Source organism: Hakea prostrata, chromosome 2 (assembly GCF_041222555.1).
Source record: "Hakea prostrata isolate BN-2017 chromosome 2, UWA_Hpros_2, whole genome shotgun sequence".
Classification (NCBI taxonomy): domain Eukaryota; kingdom Viridiplantae; phylum Streptophyta; class Magnoliopsida; order Proteales; family Proteaceae; genus Hakea; species Hakea prostrata.
Window position 1 is genome coordinate 36,362,730 of NC_142601.1, and position 16,818 is coordinate 36,379,547.

Below are 16,818 nucleotides of genomic sequence, written 5' to 3' on the forward strand. Positions count from 1 at the left end.
AAGAGAAAGGCGGATGGATCTATTGAGAGATACAAGGCTCGTTTAGTGGCTAAGGGCTACACCCAACGAGAGGGCGTTGTTTATGAGGAAACTTTTTCCCCTGTGGTTAGTTTTGCCTCAATTCGCCTTATACTAGCCATTGTTGCTCAGTTGGACTTGGAGCTTTATCAGATGGATGTAAAAACTGTTTTTCTCAATGGAGAACTTGAGGAAGAGATCTATATGGATCAACCTCAAGGCTTTGAAACTAATGGACTTAAGCGCAAAGTGTGCAAGCTTAAGAGGTTCATATATGGCTTAAAGCAAGCATTTAGACAGTGGAATGTGTGCTTCCACCAAGCTATGATGGAAAATGGTTTTTCCATGGTTGAGGAAGACCACTGTGTTTACACCAAGAGATCTGATAATAATTATGTCATTTTGACATTGTACGTAGATGACATACTTATGGCTAGCAATAGCAAGGAGCTATTGGAAACCATTAAGAAATGGTTGTCCTCTGTATTTGATATGAAGGACATGGGTGAAGCAAGCTATGTGCTTGGTGTCAAGATTGTCAAAAATAGGCAAAAGAGATTACTGGGTTTATCTCAAGAGACCTATATTAAAAATATCTTGACGAGATACCAGATGCACAACTACAAACCAATTGATACTCCAGTGGAGAAGGGTTTGCATTTGAGCCTTGATATGGGTCCTAAGACTCCAAAGGAGAAAACTAAGATGGAAAGAGTTTCATATTCCAGGGCAGTGGGTAGCCTTATGTACGCTATGATGTGTACTAGGCCGAATATTTGTTACGTAGTGGGTTTGGTTAGTCGCTACCAATCAAACCCAGGCATAGAGCACTGGAAAGCAATCAAGAGGATATTGAGATATCTCAGAGGAACGAGTAACTACATGCTATGTTACCAAGGATCGAATTTGCGGTTAATTGGCTATAGTGATGCCGATTGGGCTAGAGACATCGATGAGCGCAAATCAACATCTGGATATGCTTTCTTGCTGAATGGCAGGGCCATTTCGTGGTGTAGCAAGAAGCAGACTTGTATATCCCTCTCGACCATGGAAGCAGAGTATGTGGCATGCTCAGCTATGGTTCAAGAGGCTGTTTTGTTGAGGAGATTCCTTCGACATACTGGGATTGTGATGACATCCAAAGAGGATGCCCTTGTCTACTGTGATAGTACAACAGCTCTTAGCTATGTCAAGGACCCCAAGTATCATGGGAAGACCAAACATATACAGTTGAGATGTCACTTTGTTAGAGACATTACATCAAGGAAGAAAGTTGTACTTAAGCACATATCTACTAAGTCAGATGGTAGCTGACCCTCTTACCAAACCTATAGCCAAGGATGTTTTTATTTCTCATGTAAAATCCTTGGGCTTGTGTAGATTGTGACTTACTTTTGTACTGAGACTTTCTTATTATTGAGTAATATGAGTTCATTCCAGCATTTATTTTATTCACTTTCTGTGTGATTATGTTCTTATAGCATAAAACAAGATATGTCAATAGGCAAGAGAATGGGTCACTCACACGAGCATTCGCCTTTGGCGCCTTGGAGGCGAGCAAAGATGAGACAGATTGTGAATGACTTTGTGTAGGTCAATTCATAATCATGATGTCGCCTTGATTTGGAATCAAGATGAGTTTCTCTATAGTGAAGAGAATCGACATGAATGTTCCCACTATTCATGTTGCCTATAGGAGCCAGGTGCAAGTACTTTATGTGGCGCCAGGGTGACGACAATAAAGAAACTCGGGTTAGGCGCAAGAGGGTTGTGACTAGACCATGACCTGTATGGTGTTGAGATGGACATACGTTCTATTGTATATAAAATGCTCCACCATAGTACGTATATCATACTATGTGTGCTTAGCGATCATTGGAAATGAGAGGATGGATCCTTGCTCCTCTCATTGTGTGAGTCCTGGACCTTATGGTCCATTAGTGTTCTTAGTGACTTTCAACGACATCATGAAACGAAGGGTTGATGTGGCTACTTTGGGGTGTTACCTATGGTCATGATAGATTCGACCTAAAGGGGCACTACCGGGAAAGGAGTCAACCCTAAGTGTAGTGATGGTTTGGGGCGAAAGGAAAGGTTTGATTCAACTGCACCCTAAAAGTGTTTGTTGGCGCCAACTGTATGTGTTACAGTAGTGAACATTTTAAGGACAAGAAGGTGATCTCTCAGAGGGATCGAGATACCTTCAGCCTGGTGAGTTTGAATAAACCTAGGACACTGTGTTATACTAATGCTTATTTGATATGTTTCTTTGAGTGATGTGCCATTCGGCCTTCTTGGGAAGGTTTCTAGTTTGGGGCTCACGTGTGCAGGTATATCACCGGTCGCACAACCCATTTTGCCAGTATGACTTGTGGATATTAGTGTCTGGGACACAGGTGGTCTATGTATCTGGGATACATAGTGAAGAGATCAATATATATGTATATCTGGGATATACATGTGTGTCTGGGACACAAAAGGTCTATGTATCTGGGTTACATAGCAGAGAGATTGAATATGTATATTTGGGATATACATGTGTGTCTGGGACACAAGAGGTCTATGTATCTGGGATACATAGCTGAGAGATTGAATGTGCATATCTGGTATCTAGGATATACATGTGTGTCTGGGATACATTGAAAGATTATCATTTGCCCTTTTGCAAGTGGGAGCTGTTGGAATTTATTAATATAATTAATAAATTAAATGCCCAAGGGCAAATTTGGAAACTCACTATTAGGGCGGTTACAAAATAGGGTTATATATTTTGGTTACCACCGCATAAGTGAGTGGGTTTAACATTACATAAGTTTTCTAGAAACGACGTTTTCCAATCTCTCTCTCCCTCTCTCCAAGAAACGCAGGAAGGAGAAACCCATTGGAGGTTTACTAAATTTGCTTTAGATCACTATCCCATCCTTTCCACACGGCATTTGGGTTGTGGAAAAACTTCCCTTTCCTTGTGATTGTGGAATCATCCCGGTAAAGATTTGGTGGTGGAACGAGAACGTGGATCCAGATTTACTTCAGCTGCGAATACTTCACAAAAAGGGAAAGCGAATCCAGGTAAGGAATCTTTCCCTGTCAATTAAATAGAATTGATATATTTGGAGTATTACCAACACTATTTGTTTTGTTCAGTCAATTACAATACAATTGTGATAATATTACGATTACGCTTTTTAATTGGAATAATAATTTGGATCCTATCTCTTTCCGATGTGTGCTTAAACAGAAAAAGACGTTTTGCTCTAAATTCTCTTATTTCCATTTCATTTGAATTATTTAATTCAATTGATAAAAATTATCAAAAATTAGAATTAATTGCATGCAATTAGATCAATAAAATCCTAATATGGATATGTAATGATTCAAGTTAATCCGTTCATTTGGGGAGATAATGATAAAGAAAAATAAGAGAAGAGTCTACAAAGAAGATTCATAATAAGGTAAGATTAGGAAGTTGAAACTAGATATTGTAATGGTTATAAGCCAACTCATGTTGATGTTTCGAAGAATTATTGTAGAATCTGATTGAATAGAAGACACGAATGATTGGTTTACATTATGGAAGAAAGACATGTATATGTGATATTAGATATTGACTAGTTATATATGAGCTATTTATATATTTTCCACCACACTGTAAATATAGATGGTTATTCCAATCCAAAGAGCGAAAAATTTTAAAATAGTTCAGCTCGGAACAAAGAAATCCAAAAAAAGAGAGTTGTATGGATTGACAAAGACCTCATGGAATGGATAGCAACTAAAAACGAGACATCGAAGTAGTTCTCATGATTCAATAATCAATATCATTACTTCAATTTGGTGTTCTTAGTTAATTCGACTGAATGAGTTTGAGTGATGGAATAAAATATTAATCATAATTCATTGGTTGATAGTATCATTAACCATTTCTTTATTTTGGTGCGAGGAGCTTACCATGAACCCACTAATTTCTGCCGCTTCCGTTATTACTTCGGATTGGCCATAGGGCTTGCTTCTATTGGACCGGAAGTTGGTCAAGGTACTGCCGTGGGTCAAGCTGTAGAAGGTATCACGAGACAACCAGAGGTGGAGGGTAAAATACTAGGTACTTTATTGCTTAGTCTGGCTTTTATGGAAGCTTTAACAATTTATGGACTGATCGTGGCGTTAGCACTTTTATTTGCGAATCCTTTTGTTTAATCCTAGCATGGAAAATAAAAAAACTTTTTTTATTGCCTTGGACTTGCCGCTTTCCCCTTTTCCAATTAGATCAAGATTTCACTCCTACAATCACTTATTCGTTGAGATAATACCCCATGGGAGGGTCTTATTTGTGAGGATGACGATTTACCGGATCCACTCGTCTTCCTGCCCTTAGTCTAGTGGAACCCCCCTTTTTTCTTCTTTTAGGAAGTGTTGCAACAAAAAAGAGGTATTTCGGAATTGATATGAAACCTGGTACCTAATTCTAATAATTATCTTTCTTATTGAAACTTCAATTTAAAATTGAAATAATAAAGAAATTATAGCTTAGAAATAAGAAAATTAAGAAAAAATAAACCAAAACGAAAGGGGCGAAGTGATATAAAAAGAACTCTGTTGGAGTTTGTTAGTCCTATCTATAAGAGGAGATCATATGAAAAATGGAACTGAGGGATCAACCTGAGCAACCTTGCTATCACAGGACCCCTTGGTCACTTGGCATCATTGCTTGGGGCAACCAAGGCAGTCGACCAAGCATTCTCAAGACGGACAAAAAAACACAACTTTGATCGGAAACTCATCGTTTGTGTTCCAAACACTCCAAAATTAATTGGAAAAATTATGAAATAGTATAAAGAGACTATCTATCAAGATCTAAGCATCAAACATGGTCATCGGAATGAAGATCTAACAAATCACATAATAGGTTTAATCCATAGATTTCACGGATAGACTAGAGTGAATTCCCATTCACTCTAGGAATAAGAAAATATTAGATCATGATCAGAAAATAACCTAGGAATAGATCTAGCATGGATTAGAAATCAAATAACTCAAACAAGTATATGATCATGAAGATCACACTAGGCTTTTACCAAAATCTTATTATGTTGTCCACAGAAAGGATAGAGTGAATGGAGATTCACTCTAAGACTGTGAGGATAGAAGAATGGGTCATTACATTAACATAAGACCCTTCTCACAATTACAATAATGGGTAGAAACAGAAGAGAGAATAGATCTAGAGAGAATGAGAGCGATTACTAACCTTGAAGAAGAAGATTTAATGGAGGAAACTCTCACGGATGCTTGAGAATCTTCCTTAGCCTTGGAAAGAGAGCTCTAGGGTTTTTCTCATGTTCTCCACAAGCTTAGAGGCAAAGTGGCTCAAATTAGATCGAAATTTGAATATATAGGGCTTTGGAAACCTAATTTCCAAAAAACCAAATCTGTCTTAGGGAAGCTTTGGTCGCCCTTGGGGCGACCGAGGCAATTGAACAACCAGTACCCTTTTGGTCAAAAATTGGTTTTTGGTCTCCGAAAGCCACAAGCTCCTCTTGGGTCATTTTCCAACTTATGAAAGAGTCTTACCTGGTTCTATAGGACCTTCCTCTAGTGTTAACACTGCACTCATAGTCCATCTTCAAAGTCCATCATCATTCAAGTTGCATCTTCTTCCAAAGTCAGTCAAGGTTTCCAAAATAGGATCTTCATCATCAACATCCATTGGTTCTAGGTCAAACTCAATGGGTTCAAATGATATGGCCCATAGTTGTCTTCTTCCTTGACTTCGGGTCTTCGGGCCTACAATATAGATTTTTGGGTTAGGCTTGTGAGGGATTTCACACTTGACCTTTCAGATGACAAAGTTATAGGGGCGGTCTCTAGGAGGCAATTGATCCGGTTGACTGACCACCCCCACCCAGGAAAGGGCAATTTCAGGATTTTATTATTTAAACCCTATTTTATTGTTCTTTTGCCTCATAAATGAATTATTTTACATTTGTGGAGGTTGAAAGCTTAAGGAAGTTGGAGAGCATTGGAGTTGGCGGAATTGTTGACATGGGCGTGCCAAAGCTCATGTGAAGGTGTGTGGAGGTAAGAGAACCCTCATTCTTCCTTTTCCATTAAATTTGTTAATGCATTTATGGTGGTAGATGGCATTGATGGTGGTTGTTGTTGGAGTAGTTAGAAACTGGTTGTTTGATGATTCATCATGTCTCCCAACCCCCCCCCCCCCCAATTGAGTGGTAATTTGTGTTGTTCTCCACATTTGTATTTGATATGTCATCTTAAAGATGCTAGTATGCTCTTTGTTAACAAATTTGCTTCTTTTCTCTGGCTTGCTCTTCAAAATAGAATTTCGGCTTAGTCATCATCTCCTAAATTTTGATTTTCTATGAAAGGAAAGTGTTGTTCTAAATTCTGCCTTATTTCATGAAATCTAGAAGCAATTCTGATGGCACAAAGCTCTCTCTTTAGCTTGCACGAATACATAGAACAGAGCAGAGAAAGGAATGTGGTGTAATCAACGAATAAAAATATAAAAAGATTACGCGATTGGTCTCAAAGATGATGATCAAACATGCAAGTCTATCTCACAAGCAACTATAGGAGCTTTTAATGGAAATGAATGTTAGAGGACTTTATTGGGTGTTTTTGAAGTGTTTTAGGAGTTCGAATGTGTGAAATCCAGCCCAGCCCTAACCTTGACCCGAAAACCCTGTTGTTTGTAGGTCTGAAGACCCGAAGTGAAGGAAGAAGACAACTATGGGCCCTCTCTATAGAAGACATGGTGTTTGACTCCGAACCCTTGGAGATTGATGATTGTGCTCTATACTTGGAAGCTTTGGCAATGTTTGATAAGAAACTACACCTTGAAGAAGGAGAGATTAATTGATGGACCTAATGCACCCTCGGACATGAATTGAAGGTAATTCTCTGACCTAGACTAGTCAATTGAGAAGTAGGAAGAAGCCTGCTTGATTTTGAGTTGATCTAGGCTATCAAATCCTTGTCTAGGCTTGCTCTCCTAGCCTGGTTGATTGCCTGGTCGACTGGCCAGTCGACCAGCCAATCAGCCAGCTGATTGTAAGATCCGAGAATATTTGATTTTTAGGTCTTTTAAGGTTCTATTTAAGTATACTTCATGGTTATTAACCTCCTTTTTTGCTAGAACTCTCTGAGAACATGTGAAGCCTCTCTCAAAGCCTCTCCTTGGTGGTTGTGAAGAACTCTTGCAAGATCTATTGTTCTTCAATCTCAAGGTTTTTCTCCTAATGTTGTATCTATGCTTGTCTATGGTTGATTTGCTAACTTTGGATTGATTTCTTTGACTTTCGGAATATCTTCAAATCTATTTAAGGTAGGGACAGTTGTTTCCATAATTACATAGATTTCGTGAATCTTAGTTTCTATTTTGGAAATTTCTTAGATTCACTACCATTATTGTATTTTCTTAGTATTGTATTACTATTGTAAGTACTTCAAGTACAATAGTACCATATTCATGTATTCTTTTGTTATTATGAATACTTATTCTTGTCATTTACATATGCGGTTGACCATGTTATTATGTATCTTTCTATAAGATGGAATATCGATTGTGTATGTTATGACTGAATTGGGAATGTGATTGATTAGGTATGATTTGGGATTGGAGAATGTCCTATTGACATTTCTGTCCTTGGACATCAGTGGGATAGTATGGGATATTTCCATTGGTGCCCTTTGACGCTTTCCCGAATTATTGGTTGTCATATCTAGGGCTTGTCTAGTAGTGTTTGGCTAGGATGTCCCTGTTATATCAGACCCGATTCGGAAGGGTGTTGAGACCGAGTAACCCGTGGTAGCAATGGAGATTTGTGGGCGCTCAAGATCGGCAACCAACCCGTGAGAGGACATGAATCACATTGTGGATACTCGTGAGAGGCCATTCATTGGTAGGGTTGCAAATAGTAGACTTGGGCTCATGGGCACTCAAGACCGGTAGCCAAACCGTGAGAGGACATGAGAGCTTCCCGTCTATTATTTGTGGATAGCCAATAGGGTTGATGAGTCCGTCGTCCGAGACTATGATGACTCTAGTGTGAAGGATACTGGAAAGGATTGCCCGGGGTGAGGAATGGACATATCTGGATCTAAGTTGATTTAACCAAGTAGATGATTTGTATTTAGCTAGGCTTTACCTTGACATGCGCCAATACTTAGACCAATGGTGATGTGAGAGAGCGGTGACCTAAACCCCAGCCATGGAATGTCTCGAGGGATGCAGGACCCAACTACCACCGGCAGAGCCCAAGATACCTAGATGGTTGAGGGAGAGTGACTTGACCTACCCGAAGAAGTATGGTGCTATGACTTAAAGCATGTCTGCCTATAGAGACCAGCATACATAGAGTTAGATTCATACATGCATTGTCTATCTCATATCATTGTATCATGTTATGTTTTGCTATCATGTTATTTATGTTGTTGTGGAATAACTTGTCTTGCTGAGTTCTTTTGAACTCACTCCTTTTTGTGCAAATATCTTTGTTAGATTATCCTGTAGGTACTGAAGAATATGAAGGCCAGTACTACGAGGCTCAAACCCATGAAGCATACTTCACTCAAGGTGCTAGCGGTTACGAAGATTACATTGAAGATCCCTCAAGTGATTATGCTGCATACCAAGATTAGCCCTACTTTGAAATGAAAGCGGCCCTGTTTAGTTTCTTTTGTTTATGTTTATGAAGACATTCTCTATAAGACCAAAGAGACCATAGTTTAGTTTGATTACTTCTTTTCTTTCCTTTCTTTTGGAAATCGGTTGTAATATTCCATTTTGTTTGAGCTACATTTCTGCTGTAGTTGTGGAGTGATTTTCCGCACACTCTACATTTTTTATTATTATATATTGGTATCATTTCTTTCCGCACTATGATTATATTGTCTCTCTTCTTCTTATCTTGATCTCATTGTTTATATAGTATTACATTGATTACATCTTGTTCATGATTATATTATTATGTATATGGGAGGTTGGTTTTCTCGATACTTGTTCTTCGGGGTTGTGGATCACACACTCGGGTATGCCAGGTAGGGTACCGGCTAGGTGGATGTGACAGAATGAGCAAGAGAGTGACCCAACCAGGTTCACACCCAAGTGGGAGGTCGATCGGCCTTATCCCAAGTTCCCAACAAGGGTAACTAGTCCATGAGGGTTCAGAATGGAGAGACTTTTCAAAGGAGGCTGGTGTTACAACTTAATGCATGTTTACCATAGAGACTAGCATTGGTTGGAGTTATAGGAACATACTTGCATATATGCACTACTTCATTTCGTTTATCTTTACATCTCATGTTTGGCACTTGTGTTAAATATGTGATATTTAATTTTATTGATCTCACTGAGTTCGACGGAACTCATTCCTCAAGAAAACATTTTTTTTTGGATTCTTTAATAGATTACGAGGACTTCATCATTCTAGAGTATGTGGCGCCGTTAAAGCCATATGACATCCCAACGGATGAGGATGAGGATGTGGAGGCCCATGGTGACTCGTGTCCATGCATGAATTGCTCTTACAGTGTTCAACCCTTTTGATTGCCATATAATCATTTTTAAAGACATGATGGAATTTGACTAGGATTGCATAACTCTAATTTGGGAAATTGAACAATTAGATTAAATACACTCTAAACCTTTCATTTTATAACTCTTTTAGACTTCTGTTGACTGACATTTGACTCTGACTCTTTAACTTTGGATATTTGCAACAACGTAATATCTAATACCTTTTTATCCTTGCTTTTTTGATTATGCTATCGTGTGTGTGTGTGAATATGGATTGGCATAAACCAAGATCTTTTGGTTTATTGGATCATCATGGGTATTCGAGTAAATCTGAAACCGGTTGATTGGGGTTTGACAAAGTTCTAAAAAAACTGAATCTCTAATGGAAATTCTCCTAAGAAGACCAATGAACGTTTCTCATTTGTGAGTTTTGGGGGTGTTGTTATGTACAGTCTCAGAATGGTGGAAAGTTGGACCCTAAGGCTAAAAATTGCAAGAATATTCGCCAACAAAGAAGGGATGTAAATGCCTTAAGCTTACATCAAAGAAATTTTGTGTCTCATGATGTTCAATTTGATGATTCCCATACCTGTTTTCCTGACAATAATTAAAATTAGGGGAAGACCAAAGAATATGATTTAAGTGATCTGAATATTGATTTCCCCCTACTCCTCTTCGAGATCTTAGGGATCCAGAATTGCTTGAAGGAAGAAACGTTGATAATGAGCAACCTGCTGTTGAGCAGCACAATAATGATGGCCATACCCAATCGGTTGAACCCATTCCAATAGAACTAGAAGAGGCAGTACTAGGATCAATGACTAAAGACACAGCTACTATTCCCTCCGCTGAAGTCAATTCGTGCAACTTATCCCTCAACTCACCTTCAAGATTGTGTTACTTATCATAGTACAATGCATCCTATACAAGCTTGTGTGTGTTATGAATAATATTTCTCTTAGAGCACAATTTTTTTTTCTTTGCCATTAGTACTCATACAGAGGCAGCTAGCTTTTCTGAAGCTAGTCATTCAAAGGTGTGGGTTAAAGGCTATGAGGGATAAGATTAGTGCCTTTAATAAAAATAATACCTGGGATATAGTTAAGCTACCTGAAGGAAAGATGTCATTGGATGTCATTGGGTATATAAAATAAAATTTAGCAGTAATGGATCAGTTGAAAGATATAAGGCTAAGCTTGTCGCCAAAGGATATACCCAATACTATGGCACGAACTATAAGGAAACCGTTGCTCATGTGGTAAAAATGAATAAAGTTAGAGTTTTTACTATCAATTTGCCGTCAACAACAGCTAGTCATTAATCATAGTGGACGTTGAAAACATGTTTCTGCATGGTGACCTCGAAGAAGAAATATTTATAGAATTACAACTTGGGCATCCTATAAAATCAACTTAGAGTTGTATGTTGCCTTATATGGTCTTAAGCACTCATCAAGTGAGTGGTATGGAAAATTGAGCTTTGCACTAGTTAACTTTTGCTTCAAGAAGGGAGAATCAAATTCTTCAATGTATATCAAGAAAAATACTCAACGTATTATGGTCATCTTAGTTTATGTTGATGATATCGTCATAATTGGTGATAATGAAGCTGAAATTGTTTCTCTTAAGATTACTTAAGAGAGAAATTTGACGTCAAAGACCTTGGGAGGTTAAGATATTTTCTTGGAGTAGAAGTAGCTAGCTCAAGCAAAGGGTTGTTTATTCCACCATGAAAACACGACTCTGGATTTATTAAAGGAGACTGAAAAGCTTGGAGCTAAACCGACGAATACCCCCATGGATTATGGTAGAAAATTTCTTCAAGATACAACCCCAATGGAAGATTATGGACTCTATTAGAGGCTTGTTCGGAAATTAATTTATTTAACGATTACAAGGCCTGATATTACATATGTTGTGAGCTTTGTAAGTCATTACATGCATGTGCTGACGGAAGGCCAAATGGATTTAGTGGATGGAACATTGCAATATCTAAAATCTTCTCCAAGAAGAGGCATCAAGATGAAGAAAAATGGACACACAAAATTTGGGTTGTGACGTTTGCAGGATAGAATATCCACCACAGGTTTTTGTACTTTTTGTGGGAGGAAATATTGTAACTAGGAAAAGCAAACACACTCGAGTGTTAAAGCAAAGTATAGGGCAATGGCTTCTACTGCTAGTGAGCTTGTTTGGGTAAAAAAATTGTTACAAGAAGTGGGCTGTGAAGTTTCTCAAATACTTATGAAATTATTTTGTGATAGTCAAGCTACGACACATTGCTTCCAATCTCGTATTCCACGACAAACGAAACACGTAGAGGTAGATTGTCACGTTGTTCATGAAAAAGTTCAAAACAAAATCAATGAGACTCCGTATGTTTGCAATGAAGATCAACTTGCTGACATATCCACAAAGGCTTTACCAAAAGAAAAGTTTTGTAGCATGTTGTCCAACTTGAGCCCATAAGATATTTTCACCCCAACTTGGAGGGTGTGTGTTGAAGAGATCATGCCAATGAGTAAGCAAGGATCGAGTCAAGGAAAATGATTCGATTGTGATCAAGAAAATCAAGGAATTGGAGAGATCACGCCAATAAGTTACCAAGGACCCAGTCAAGGAAAAAGAACTGACGGTGATCAAGAAAATAAAGGAAATATTGCCTATAATCATGTTATAAGTAATTGTACCAACTCATATCCGTCTCTTTGTAATTCTCTATTTAAAGAGAATGAAATTTTCCCGAAAAAAAGCATGAAAATAGGGGTTTACCTCCAGGGACTAGATGAAATACCGAACCACCACGTTAACTCCTTGTTGCTCTTGATTATCTCTCTTGAGTTATGCACAACCTCTCTTCTTATAAGCACAATCTCATTGGAGTTCAACATTTATATTTAACAACAAATTACCATCACCTGAGAAAGTTAAGGATCCACATCCTCTGCAGCCAGATTGGCATAACCCTTCCAACAGCCCCTTGAGAAAAGTCCACCACATGAATATCGACGGATCTAGTGGTGGAGCATGTTTATCACTGTCTTGTTTTGAGGAGACATGCTCCACCATTAGATCAGTCAATATTCACAATGATTGACTCTCCTTAAGAGGCTGATGAGTCGATGATGTCATTCTAGCTACAAAGGATTCAAATCCAAAAGTTAATAGAACGAGGGATTTGTCACCTTTACCAAGTAAAAAGAGGAGTAGTCATCATCATCCAACTAGGTAAGGTCCAAATCTCATTGATCAACTGAGAGAAATAGTGATTTAGATCCTCTCAGCGGACTATCGTCCCATCCTCTCACCGTCATAGTTGGACTGACACAAGCTCACCTGTGGTACACTAACAACCCATGTATGAAGGTGGCAAAATGAGAAGATGAGCAGTTGAGCAAAGAAGATCTAGACCCGGAGAAAGCACATGTGGTCCCAGTCCAAGTTATCACGTAAACCAAAGCCACTTTATCCATTGATTCTCAAAGCATTATGGTCGATTCAATTATTTTAGACTTCAATCCAGTTTAAAATTTATTTTTTTTTTTTTTTTTTAGGGGAAACTGTCAGCTTTTCTTTGCAAAGGGTAGGGAGTTTGATTTCTGACCACTGGAAGATTCAAGCTCCTAACCTCAGTTGAGCTTTGACCCCCAAAAAAAAAAAAAAAAAACTTACCAACAGGCTAAATAGCGTTTAATTTGGTTTACATATGCCATCAAAAGCAGATAAGGACACTCAACTCTTACAAGATCATCCTGTGTAGGAAAAATTTTTTGCCATGAGACGCTTTCTTTTTTTGTGTTTGCTCGCTTCTCTGTATTGTCCAGGCTGGCGTGGGGTGGGGAAGAGAATGCGCATTTTTTTTTTTGGTAAACTAGAAACATACACATCCAACATACAGGGAAGACGAAATAAGAGATCTGAAGTGACCAAGGTCCGACGTATCGGTTGGTATCACCGTGTCGGTGGCCGGCGACACCACCGAAACTCCGAAAAGTCGGCGAACTTGTCGACGACATTTAGCGGGTGAGAGTAACTTCAGTTTAGACGGTTGTGCACAGTGCACCGTCGCAGATCGGGAGAGAGAGATCAGACTAAGGGAGAGAAGAAATTGCACTGAGAGAGAGGGGGAGAGATCGCAGACTGAGGTTGCAGCCTTCACTTTACGCGGGTAAGGAGAATAGACAAGGTTCCACTGCCCAATTCTGGGAACAAATGAATCTACATCTGCGATCGAACAACTTTCCTCTTCTGATCGATCAACAGAAGGGTTGTGATGACATCGAGCCAGTGATCTAGGCAAGCGCCGGGCTTTGGAACGAACTCCGACGGCCTCGGGAGAAAAAGATCTTCTTTGCTTGATAGAAGATGAAGTCGTTGCATGCATGAATGCCGCTTCAATTCCGTTCAGTTCTGCTCAGGCTTGCAGCGGTGGAGGAGAAGAGTTGGAGAGGGAGAGATCGCAGAGAGAGATTGCAGAGAGGGATCGCAGAGAGGGATCGCAGAGAGGGATCGCAGAGAGGGATCGCAGAGAGAGATCGCAGAGAGGGATCGCAGAGAGAGATCGCAGAGAGGGATCGCAGAGAGAGATCGCAGAGAGAGATCGCAGAGAGGGATCGCAGAGAGAGATCGCAGAGAGAGGTAGGTAGTCAGGTGACTCAGGTCATGCGGGAGAAGAGTTGCAGGCTTGCAGCGGTGGTGAAGTCGTGGAGAAGAGTTGGAGAGAGAAAGAGCAGAGAGGGTTTTCGATCAATTTTGTTACCGGTGAACGGAGAGAAGACCGGAGTATTCAGTCCGTCGAAAATTTGGAAGAGTTGCGGCTTGTATCAGCTATTTTCTTCCTCTCTTCCGGCGGTAGAACACACCAGCAGCGGTTGTACTCATGCCGCCGGCGACATAATAGTTGATTTCGTCGACATTTCGAAAGGTTCGACGAAAAAGCATCGATTTCCTGCGATTTTCCGGCGACAAGTTGTAACTTTCGTTTCGATGGCCAATGTCGTGTCGCCCATGTCCGACATGGCGATATATCGCCGACATTAAGTACCATGGAAGTGACACAATCCTTTAAAAAAATAATAAAATAAAAATAAAATAAAAATTTCATATACACCTTTGAATTTGTAAATTATTAATATATTACAAACATCTCCCATTTATCTTATTATTATAGAATAGAAAAAAAAAAAATATATATATATATATATATATATATATATATATATATATATATATATATATATATATATATATATATATATTTATATATATATTATTTATTTATTTATTTATTTATTTATTTATTTATTTATTTATTTATCCTTATTACCTGACGATAACCTTCAAAAAGATGCACAATCTTCCCCTCCCATTCTTCCTCCTTATGCTTTTCTCCATCGAAAGGATTTGAACATTGAAAAAGACACTTCGAAAAATTTGAAAATAAATGGACACTAGATCCCATTGTTCTAAGAATAGGGGTGTGCTTCACATATTTAAAGTATAAAAGATATAGATATAATAATAGCTTACAAACTCGAGGAATGGATACTCAATTGCTCTAAATAGTACAAATTCAGAAAGTTAGAATTCTTCCACCACTAGGCGTTGGGAAAATCAGAGATCCAATAGATACTTAGGTTACACAAGTTACACAACCACAAACATGAATAATACAACTCTCACATTGTTTGTTAGGGATAACGGATGCACAACCACGAACAGAGAAGAACACAAGCAAATTACACAAGGGAAATTTTAACATGGTTCAGCAAAATTCTGCCTATGTCCACCAGATAGAAAAGAAGTTTTATTATTTTTAAGAAACCACACACCACTCTCACACCCACAAGTTACTACCCTTTGCTTGCCCCTAATCCCATATAGGAATTTATTCCTATAGGTTATCCACAGAGACTATTTATAAGGAAACCTAAAACTTTAATTCATTCCTATAGGTTATCCCACAGAGACTATTTATAAGGAAATCTAAAACTTTAATTCATTCCTATAGGTTATCTTACAGAGACTATTTATAAGGAAACCTAAAACTTTAATTCCGATGTAATCTGCAAACCACCTTGAAGAAAATCGTTGATGATATCTCTCTGCAATCACCCGTCTTTGTGTATCCACCACACTTTACCGTATGGCCCACATCCCTGTTACAGCCAAAACTAAACCAACATGGCGCACACCCCCACCTGGGGTGTCCCGTACGCTGCTATACACGCATGACCCACATCCCTTCCAAGAATGTTTTTGTTACCGCCATCACTAAATCAGCATGGCACACACCACCACTGGGGTGTCTCCTATAGCTCATCACCGCTATACGACGCCCGATACGACGTGACGTGGCTCCGAGAGATCATTGTCATTCACCAAATCCAAAGCGAAAGTCACTCGCTTCTTTTCAGATTTGCCATTGTTTTGCACCTAAACAACAAATTCTGTCTACCTGTATCCCTTGCTAAAGTGTCAACTGGAGCTCCACCTGTTTCAACACTACCTGCAAGCCGTTACAATTTACCGTGGCTTTCGTACTCATCAATCAATTGAAAGAACCTCCATACAAACTCACAAAATCAATACCAACGGAGCAAAATCTCCTCGATCCGTCATTTCCACTGAGTTCGGAACGCCCAAAAACCTTAGGATTATTTAACTTCGTACAAAAATCCTTCACGTAAAATCATGTGGAAACAATCTGTACGATACGATCCGATAATACAAAAAAACTCCTTTTTCTTTTTTCCATTTTTTTTTCCACTGAATCTCTTTTTTTTTTTTTCTTTTTCCTTTTTCTTTCTCCCTTTACGGTTCTTCTCCCACATTTCAGTCACTTTTCAACCTTTTTCTTTTTTCAAAAACAATGCAACCATTGCATTGTTGTTATATAACAATAATAAAAAAAACTTAATACCTCCACCCGCCTACGATTCAAAGTCGGGACCGCCCTCTTTTCTTTTTTATTTTCTTAAGAGATCTAATCCAATCAAACTACAAAGAAAAAAAAGATAGAAAACGTACATTCGATCAATCCGTTAAAACCTTCTCCTCTCCGTTCTCTTGGCCCTTGGCACCTATCATTTCCTTTCTAAACCTTCTCCGTTTTCTTGACACATATCCTCTCCCTTTCTAAACCTTCTCCGTTTTCTTGACACCTATCATCTCCTTTCTAGATCATCGCACAGCTCCGATGACTATCCACCGAACCTGTGTGATGACCATCCACCGAACCTCGCCTCTTAGGTAAATTTTAACGTG